Consider the following 9095-nt stretch of genomic DNA (forward strand, 5'->3'; position numbering starts at 1 on the left):
CATTATCACATCCTTTTGTTGTCACATTCTCTGTCATTCAGAGAAAGCCTAAAGCCACCACCCTTTAAAGATGACAGTTTTGACAGTTGGTCAGATTGGTCAGTTTCAGTTTCTTCAGCACCGGTAGTTGGTGCATAAACCTGGATTCCTGTGATGTTAAAAGGTCTGCCTTGGATTCGTATCGAGATCATTCTATCATTTTTGAGATTGCATCCCAGTACAGCTTTCACCACTCTCTTGTTGACTTTGAGGGCCACTCCATTTCTTCTATGCCAGGATTCTTGTCCACAGTAGTAGATATGATGGTCATCTGAACTGAATTCACCCATTTCCATCGATTTTAGTTCACTGATGCCCAGGATCTCAATATTTATGATTGCCATCTCATTTTTGACCACATCAGCTTACCAAGGTTCATGGTTCTTACATTCCAGGTTCCTATGCAATATTTTTCTTTACAGCATTGGACTTTCCTTTCGCTTCCAGGCATATCCACAACTGAGTGACCTTTCAGCTTTGGCCCAGCCGCTTCATCAGCTCTGAATCTACTTATACTTGTCCTCCGCTCTTCCTCAGTAGCATGTTGGACGCCTTCCGACTTGAGGGGCTCATCTTCCAGTGTCATAACTTTTATATGCCTGTTGTCTTTGTCCATTGAGTTTTCTTGGCAGGGATACTGGAGTGGCTTGCCGGTTCCTGCTCCAGGTGGATCACATTTGGTCAAAACTGTCCACTATGACCTGTCCATCTTGGGTGCCCTGCTTGGCATAGTTCATAGCTTCTCTGAATTATCCAAGCCCCTTCGCCACGGCAAGGCAGTGATCCATGAAGGAAGATAATAAAAATGTGTTATTCAATGCTACCTCTTCACAGAGTATAAACATTGAAATGAATGAACCTGTTGGTTGTGCATGTTAATTGCAGCAGGTCTACTCTGAGCAGGGCCAGGGATATCAGAGAATTTCAACGAGTGGAAAAGTGGCAGGCAAAAACTCCTACTGTGTACATATTATTATTAATAATAATGTTATTATTTATATGCCACCTACCTGACTGGGTTGCCCCAGATGATCGTCACACGTTGTTAGGAATGGTTGCAACTGGACTATAACTTTGAACTCTGGCAATGCCCTTGGATGGACATCAGAAAGGTGTGTGTTCAGAAACTTGTCTACTGTCCAAAGGTAAGCATTTGTTGCTCCTCCCACTTTTGCCTCTGTTGGCATATGGCCCTTGAAAGTTTGCTTATAAGGCAATGTGGCCCTCAGGTTCCCCAGACTTTGGCTGGTCCAGTAAGGCTCTCCTCCTGTTCTTACACCCTCCTCACCCCCCCTACACACCCAGGAAGGACAGAAAAGGTGTACAAATGTTCAAACCCGCTTTATTAAAACTTTGTCAGAAAACATCTTGCATTGTTTAAAAAGAAAAAGAGGTTCACTCATTCCTCGTCTCTCCACCGCAGCTCTGCTGCCCTGGCATTCACTGTTTGATTTGGAAAAGGACCTGTGTGTATTTGCTTTGCAGGTTTCTGACAGGATTTTCCTGACAGAGGAAAGTGGAACAGTTACATGGACACCCACAACACACTTATCAGAGCAGCAAAGGAAAAGGAAACTTGTGGGAAAAGGAGAACTGGAATCATGGAGAGAATGGTGGTGAAATTATGCCGAATCCTCACTCAGCTATGTGGTTTGCTGTTGGCCAATTCACCGTGTCTCAGCTTACCTCACAGGGCTGTTGAGAGTCTTTCTGCATCTCACACTCATTGGTTAAATGAACAACATTTTTCTTTTTTAAAAAAGTTATGTCTTTTTAAAAAAATTGATTAAGTGATCTGCTTTTTAACATACCAATTACAAAGACATTCTGTGGAGCAGAAGACACTGCTCTTCCCAACAGATCCTGCAAAGAAGGCAGAAATTGAAAAAAAACAGATTCATTCCATTTAAAATAAGATAAGAAGAAAGGGACAGTTGGGAATACGTGAAACTTTCTAGAAATATTCACGGCCGCAGAAGCAAAAGAGGATGAGAGGACGAGAGAAAGATTCAGGCCAAAGTTCAAACCATCAGCGACCAACCAAAGATCATAAGACATTTCTATTTTATTTTATCATGAGGCTTTTCAAGGACAGGCTATAATTCTTTACAAAGCCTCTGTGTTGACCGATAAAGTCAACAGCACCACCATGTGGACAAATGATAACATTTCACTTCTCCAAAGTTGAGAGGTGGCAAAAGGAGGGGGAAAGATGCAACTGCAGTGGTCCATCATAATAACTGGCAAGAAGTGTTTCCACTGAGAATTCATTATGAGAAAAGTCAGAATTCTTTGTTGTTGTGTAGTCGTTTAGTCGTGTCCAACTCTTCGTGACCCCTGGACCAGAGCACGCCAGGCACTCCTATCTTCCACTGCCTCCCGCAGTTTGGTCAAACTCATGCTGGTAGCTTCGAGAACACTGTCCAACCATCTCATCCTCTGTCGCCCCCTTCTCCTTGTGCCCTCCATCTTTCCCAACATCAGGGTCTTTTCCAGGGAGTCTTCTCTTCTCATGAGGTGGCCAAAGTATTGGAGCCTCAGCTTCACGATCTGTCCTTCCAGTGCGCACTCAGGGCTGATTTCCTTCAGAATGGAGAGGTTTGATCTTCTTGCAGTCCATGGGACTCTCAAGAGTCTCCTCCAGCACCATAATTCAAAAGCATCAATTATTTGGCGATCAGCCTTCTTTATGGTCCAGCTTTCACTTCCATACATCGCTATTGGGAAAACCTTAGCTTTTACTATACGGACCTTTGTTGGCAAGGTGATGTCTCTACTTTTTAAGATGCTGTCTAGGTTTGTCAAAGTGCAAGTAGATAAATAAGTACCGCTCTGGCAGGAAGGTAAACAGCATTTCCGTGCGCTGCTCTGGTTCGCCAGAAGCAGCTTAGTCATGATGACCAAATAATAATAATAATAATAATAATAATAATAATAATAATAATAATAATAATAATAATAATAATTTATTATTTATACCCCGCCCATCTGGCTGAGTTTCCCCAGCCACTCTGGGCGGCTCCCAATCAGTGTTAAAAACAGTACAGCGTTACATATTAAAAACTTCCCTGAACAGGGCTGCCTTAAGATGTCTTCTGAATGTCAGGTATTTATCTCTTTGACATCTGATGGGAGGGCGTTCCACAGGGTGGGCACCACTACTGAGAAGGCCCTCTGTCTGGTTCCCTGTAGCCTCACTTCTCGCAATGAGGGAACCACCAGAAGGCCCTCGGCGCTGGATCTCAGTGTCCGGGCTGAACGATGGGGGTGGAGACGCTCCTTCAGGTATACAGGACCGAGGCCGTTTAGGGCTTTAAATGTCAGCACCAACATTTTGAATTGTGCTCGGAAACGTACTGGGAGCCAATGCAGATCTCTCAGAACCGGTGTTATGTGGTCCCGGCGGCCACTCCCAGTCACCAGTCTAGCTGCCGCATTCTGGATTAATTGCAGTTTCCGGGTCACCTTCAAAGGTAGCCCCACATAGAGCGCGTTGCAGTAGTCCAAGCGTGAGATAACTAGAGCATGCACCACTCTGGCAAGGCAGTCCGCAGGCAGATAGGGTCTCAGCCTACGTACCAGATGGAGCTGGTAGACAGCTGCCCTGGATACAGAGTTAACCTGCGCCTCCATGGACAGCTGTGAGTCCAAAATGACTCCCAGGCTGCGCACCTGGTCCTTCAGGGGCACAGTTACCCCATTCAAGACCAGGGAATCCCCCACACCAACCCGCTCCCTGTCCCCCAAAAACAGTACTTCTGTCTTGTCAGGATTCAACCTCAATCTGTTAGCTGCCATCCATCCTCCAACCGCCTCCAGGCACTCACACAGGACCTTCACCGCCTTCACTGGTTCTGATTTAAAGGAGAGGTACAGCTGGGTGTCATATGCATACTGATTCCCAGTCCAAACCCCCTGATGATCTCTCCCAGCGGCTTCATATAGATATTAAAAAGCATGGGGGAGAGGACAGAACCCTGAGGCACCCCACAAGTGAGAGCCCAGGGGTCTGAACACTCATCCCCAACCACCACTTTCTGGACACGGCCCATGAGGAAGGAGCGGAACCACTGTATGACAGTGCCCCCAGCTCCCAGCCCCTCTAGACGGTCCAGAAGGATGTTATGGTCGATGGTGTCAAAGGCCGCTGAGAGATCCAGCAGAACTAGGAAACAGCTCTCACCTTTGTCCCTAGCCCGCCGGAGATCACCAACCAGCGCGACCAAGGCAGTTTCAGTCCCAAGGTGAGGCCTGAATCCTGATTGGAAGGGATCCAAATTGTCCATTTCCTCCAGGCGTGCTTGGAGTTGTTCAGCAACCACCCGCTCAATCACCTTGCCCAAGAATGGCAGATTTGAGACTGGGCGATAGTTGGCCAAATTGGCCGGGTTTAAAGATTTTTTTTTAAGAAGCGGTTTAATGACCGCCTCTTTCAGCGGGTCTGGGAAGGCTCCCTCACAGAGGGAAGCATTCACCACCCCGCAGAGCCCATCACCCAGTCCTTCCCGGCTAGCTTTTATAAGCCAGGATGGGCAAGGATCCAGGAGACAGGTGGTTGGTTTCACTCGTCCAAGCAGCCTGTCCACATCCTCGGAGGTAACAGATTGGAATTGATCCCATGTAACAGGACCAGACAGAACTCTAGCACTCTCCCGCCCTGGCCCTGCTCCCACGGTGGAGTCTACCTCTTTCTGAATCTGAGCGATTTTATCTGCAAAAAACTTTGCAAAAGCATTGCAGGAGATCTTGGGATCCCTACCAGGCCCCGGTGGTATAGGTGGTTCCGATAGATTGTGAACCACCTGAAAAAGTCTCCTGCTGCTGTTTTCTGCAGATGCAATGGAGGCGGCGAAGAAGGCCCTCTTCGCCGTCGCCATTGCCACTTGGTAGGCTCGACGTTGAGCTCTAACCCGTGTCCGGTCTGATTCAGAATGAGTTTTCCACCACCGGCGCTCTAGCCGTCTCAACAATTGTTTCATCACCCTCAGCTCCGGGGAAAACCACGGGGCTGTCCGGGCTCCATGCAATCAGAGAGGGCGCTTCGGAGCCAGACAGTCAATAGCCCTGGTTAACTCCACATTCCAGCGTGCCACCAGGGAATCAGCTGAAAGGCCATCAACTTGGGATAAAGCATCCCCTACCACTCTCTGGAAGCCAATTGGATCCATTAAGTGGCGGGGGCGGACCATCCGAATCGGTCCCACCTCCCTGCAGAGGGGAAGGGTTGCGGAGAAGTCCACATGACCCAGAAGCTGTACGCCGGCTCCCTCGGCCAATAAAGCGAGATGAGTGCCGCAACCCCAGAGTCGGTCACAACTGGACCTAATGGTCAGGGATCCCTTTACCTTTTAACAGCCAGAGACCCAAGTTTGAGAGACACTACTCTAACCACTACACCACCATGAGCTCCCCAGTAGCTGGTCACGGTGATGGGTAGAGAGTCCCCTTGACTAGGACCTCAGAAAGCCACCGGGAGCTGATATGAGTCAAAACCAGCTGCTGATTACTCCCAGACCCATTCCGATCAAGATTATCTGGCTGCAGCCCCAAGAGTGCATAAACTTGGAAGCCAACCCCACTGAAAGCACAAATGCCGTATGATCCTTCTCCAACTCTCACCCCCCACCCAAATCCACTTTTTAGGCTTGTTCCAAATGAAGCCGAGGCTTCTGCCAACAGCAACAAATCCCTTTAATCAAGGTCCAGCAGATATTTCAACAATGGCCAAGGTTGAGGTCAGATCTCTGGGGTTTTATCCCCATCTATCTAGCCTTGCTTGAAAGGGTCAACTCCACCGCCACACTGTCCAGGATTTTGTAATCCGTGCAAGTTCTGTGTTCCCAAAATGTTTTATTCTCATGTATTGATTGATAAATATTTACACCTGAGAGGTACAATTCATCTGATTTTCAGCTCCCTGTCTCACACCATTTCCAGGAAAGTGGTATGGTTCCCCCCCCCCCAGGTTTGCTTTCAAAGAAAAGCAGAGTTGAACCAAATACAGTACCACATTTTTTAAAAAAGGCATGGGAAGGCAAGGGAGTATGGGGAGAGAGAGAGGAGAGAATGGGCACCTACTAGGATATATTGAAATCTTGCTACACTGTTAGGCTTTGTAACCCTGCCAAGCCACACAACTTGCCCAAAGTCACAAAAAGGGATTTGGGAGAGATGGAGCCAAATGGACTTCTCCCCAAAGGCGCTATTCATCCTGGGTGATGTAGAGCAGGGATAGGGAAACATATATGGCCCTCCAGGTCTCTCCGTCTGGCCCCCTGAACTCTCCTCAGGCCACGCTTTGTGCTCTCCTTGAGTGCTCTTGCCTGGCCTTGAACTCCGATAAGGCCTCTTTCTTGCCTGGATACAGAGGGGTGTGTGAGCGTGTATACAAACTACCCTTGTTTGATATCCACATGTCTCAAGAGACAATGGAGTGCGCATCCAGGGGTCAGAGGCGTACCGAGGTGAGTGCAGTGGGTTCGGCCTGCCCCGGGTGCCATCCTGACGGGGGTGACATTTGGCATGCAGCCCGCACTGAGCTGGAGGAGGCAGGCAGGGGAGAGGACGAGTGCAGCTCTCCCCCCTTCCCCCGAGGCTCGGGGTACGCTTGGGAGTGGCGGGGGGCGCCATAAGCTTCTCAATATTGAATATGCATGATTGCTGCGAAGCAGAGCAGAACCAGGGAAAAACAGAAGCCGTAACCTTGAATTATTTTGATTCCTGCAAGGGGGCGGGGAGGAGGGGGCGGGAGCTTATTTTGATTGATGCATCTGATCAATGCAATATGCACAGTTAATATTTAGCTCACATGGCTTGCTTCATGCCGATCTACACAAGTGACCCTCCGTGATTTTCTCGGACCTGCCTTCTCACCTATAGGGTTTTAAAGCTTTGCTAATATTATTGCATTTATTGCTTTTGCTGACAGACACTCAAAGGAGGCTGGTGATGGTTGGTTCATAGTTCCAGGATGCTGTGTGCTTGACCACACTTCCACCCCCCAAAGCAGTTGTGTAATTAAAAGAAGAAGAAAAGAAAAGCAATTCTCTGACTAACTGACCAATTCCTTTAAAGGTAAAGGTAAAGGTACCCCTGCCCATACGGGCCAGTCTTGAGAGACTCTGGGGTTGTGCGCCCATCTCACTCAAGAGGCCGAGGGCCAGCGCTGTCCGGAGACACTTCTGGGTCACGTGGCCAGCGTGACATCGCTGCTCTGGCGAACCAGAGCCGCACACGGAAACGCCGTTTACCTTCCCGCTGGTAAGCGGTCCCTATTTATCTACTTGCACTTTGACGTGCTTTCGAACTGCTAGGTTGGCAGGCACTGGGACCGAGCAACGGGAGCGCACCCCGCCGCGGGGATTCGAACCGCTGACCTTTCGATCGGCAAGCCCTAGGCGCTGAGGCTTTTACCCACAGCGCCACCCGCGTCCCCAATTCCTTTAAATAGGGTCAATTAACGAAGTTCACACTTTTGACAACCAGTCTGTTGCTTTTGCAGAAAAATATTCCTAGACCCTTTCAGTCTCCCATTGCAAGGCTAAGCACAGCAAACTGTACATTCCCACCCCTCTCCCCAAGGCTGGTGACAAAGTTTATAAAACCGTGCTTTTGTGCACAGTTTTCATGGTGTGTTGGCATTTGTTTTATGTTATTTTTAATGACCAAGTATTTATACAGATTCTCAGAATGGCCTTCAAGTAATTCAAATTGTGCACAAAAAATGGGGATGTATATGTATGTGTGTGTGCGCGCATGCGCATGCGTGCACTTTCAGTAATACAGGGGAAATGTCAGTAATACAGGGGAATGAAATTTTTCACCAACCTTCGCAGAAATTCTCAGGATGGGACTACCACATGATCTCATCCGTGTAACATAAAATGAATGTGCCTCATTTACTCTGTCAAGGCTGCAGTGGGGATTTAGCTTCACTTAACAACATAACACTTAACAACTCAATGAAGCCACTCTTGGGTTATTTACTTCTGTGTGCTTGTGTACCTGTGGCTCCCTTGTATCTATTAGGGACCATTCTCTTGCCTTTCCTTTGATATCTATGCTACTGATTACTTCTGCCGTTTTAATTTTAGAGAAAGTGCTTAATTTAAAAATGATCTGTACTATAAAATAACAGTGGTAACAATACATTGAAGGCAAGTAAATATTTTGGGGAGGGTGGTCCCAGAGCCCTAGCGCCACCATCCCAAAGGGGATACAGTGGTACCTCGGGTTAAGTACTTAATTCGTTCCGGAGGTCCAACCTAGCAGTTCAAAAGCACGTCAAAGTGCAAGCAGATAAATAGGCGGAAAGGTAAACGGCGTTTCCATGCGCTGCTCTGGTTTGCCAGAAGCGGCTTAGTCATGCTGGCCACATGACCCGGAAGCTGTACGCCGGCTCCCTCAGCCAATAAAGCGAGATGAGCACAGCAACCCCAGAGTCGCCCACAACGGTCAGGGGTCCCTTTACCTTTACCTTACCCAGATACTTAGGAAGTGGAAGTAATTTTAATATTTTAGCTTTTGTATGTTTTAAAGTAGGGTTGTAAATTTTTCTTGATTTTACTGCTGTGGTGTTCTTTTTGTTTGTTTGGGGAAACCCCTCTTCAGGTTTTTAAAAATAAATTTTATTCAATAAAATAATAATAATAATAATAATAATTTATTATTTGTACCCCGCCCATCTGGCTGGGTTCCCCCAGCCACTCTGGGTGGCTTCCAACAAAGATGAAAAATACACTAAAATGTCACATATTAAAAACTTCCCTGAACAGGGCTGCCTTCAGATGTCTTCTGAATGTCAGGTAGTTGTTTATCGCTTGGACAAGAAATATAAATAAATTAACACAAGCCAAAACACAATCCATCCTAAGTATCTCTCCACAGTGCCGTTCCTTAAAATACCATCTGAACAAAATTGGTGAAGCAGTAAAGAGTTCATTGAGGACAATAGGTTCTTGCAAAAGCGGGGGTCCAAAGCAGGCACAGTCCAGCTGGAGTGAAGAATGAGCTTTTATTCCCTATGCACACGTTCCCCTCCCTCGTCTCCCCATTGG

The 9095-nt window shown here is 47.5% G+C and overlaps 2 protein-coding genes across 2 annotated transcripts in view; both read left to right on the forward strand.

Moving 5' to 3' along the window:
* The first annotated feature begins 4835 nt into the window (after window positions 1-4835).
* LOC308580642 (uncharacterized protein) overlaps window positions 4836-9095 on the forward strand; it is a 72310-nt gene continuing 68050 nt past the window's right edge. The window contains exon 1 of the mRNA XM_081182595.1: window positions 4836-5273. The gene's annotated coding sequence lies outside the window, so the exon portion shown is untranslated. The remainder of the gene's footprint in view (window positions 5274-9095) is intronic.
* The window catches only part of LOC308580547 (uncharacterized protein), a 147209-nt gene continuing 147106 nt past the window's right edge, over window positions 8993-9095 (forward strand). Inside the window, exon 1 of the mRNA XM_081182360.1 lies at window positions 8993-9037. The gene's annotated coding sequence lies outside the window, so the exon portion shown is untranslated. The remainder of the gene's footprint in view (window positions 9038-9095) is intronic.

The sequence above is a fragment of the Podarcis bocagei genome (genome assembly GCF_964188305.1).
Source record: "Podarcis bocagei genome assembly, chromosome: 2".
Lineage (NCBI taxonomy): Eukaryota > Metazoa > Chordata > Lepidosauria > Squamata > Lacertidae > Podarcis > Podarcis bocagei.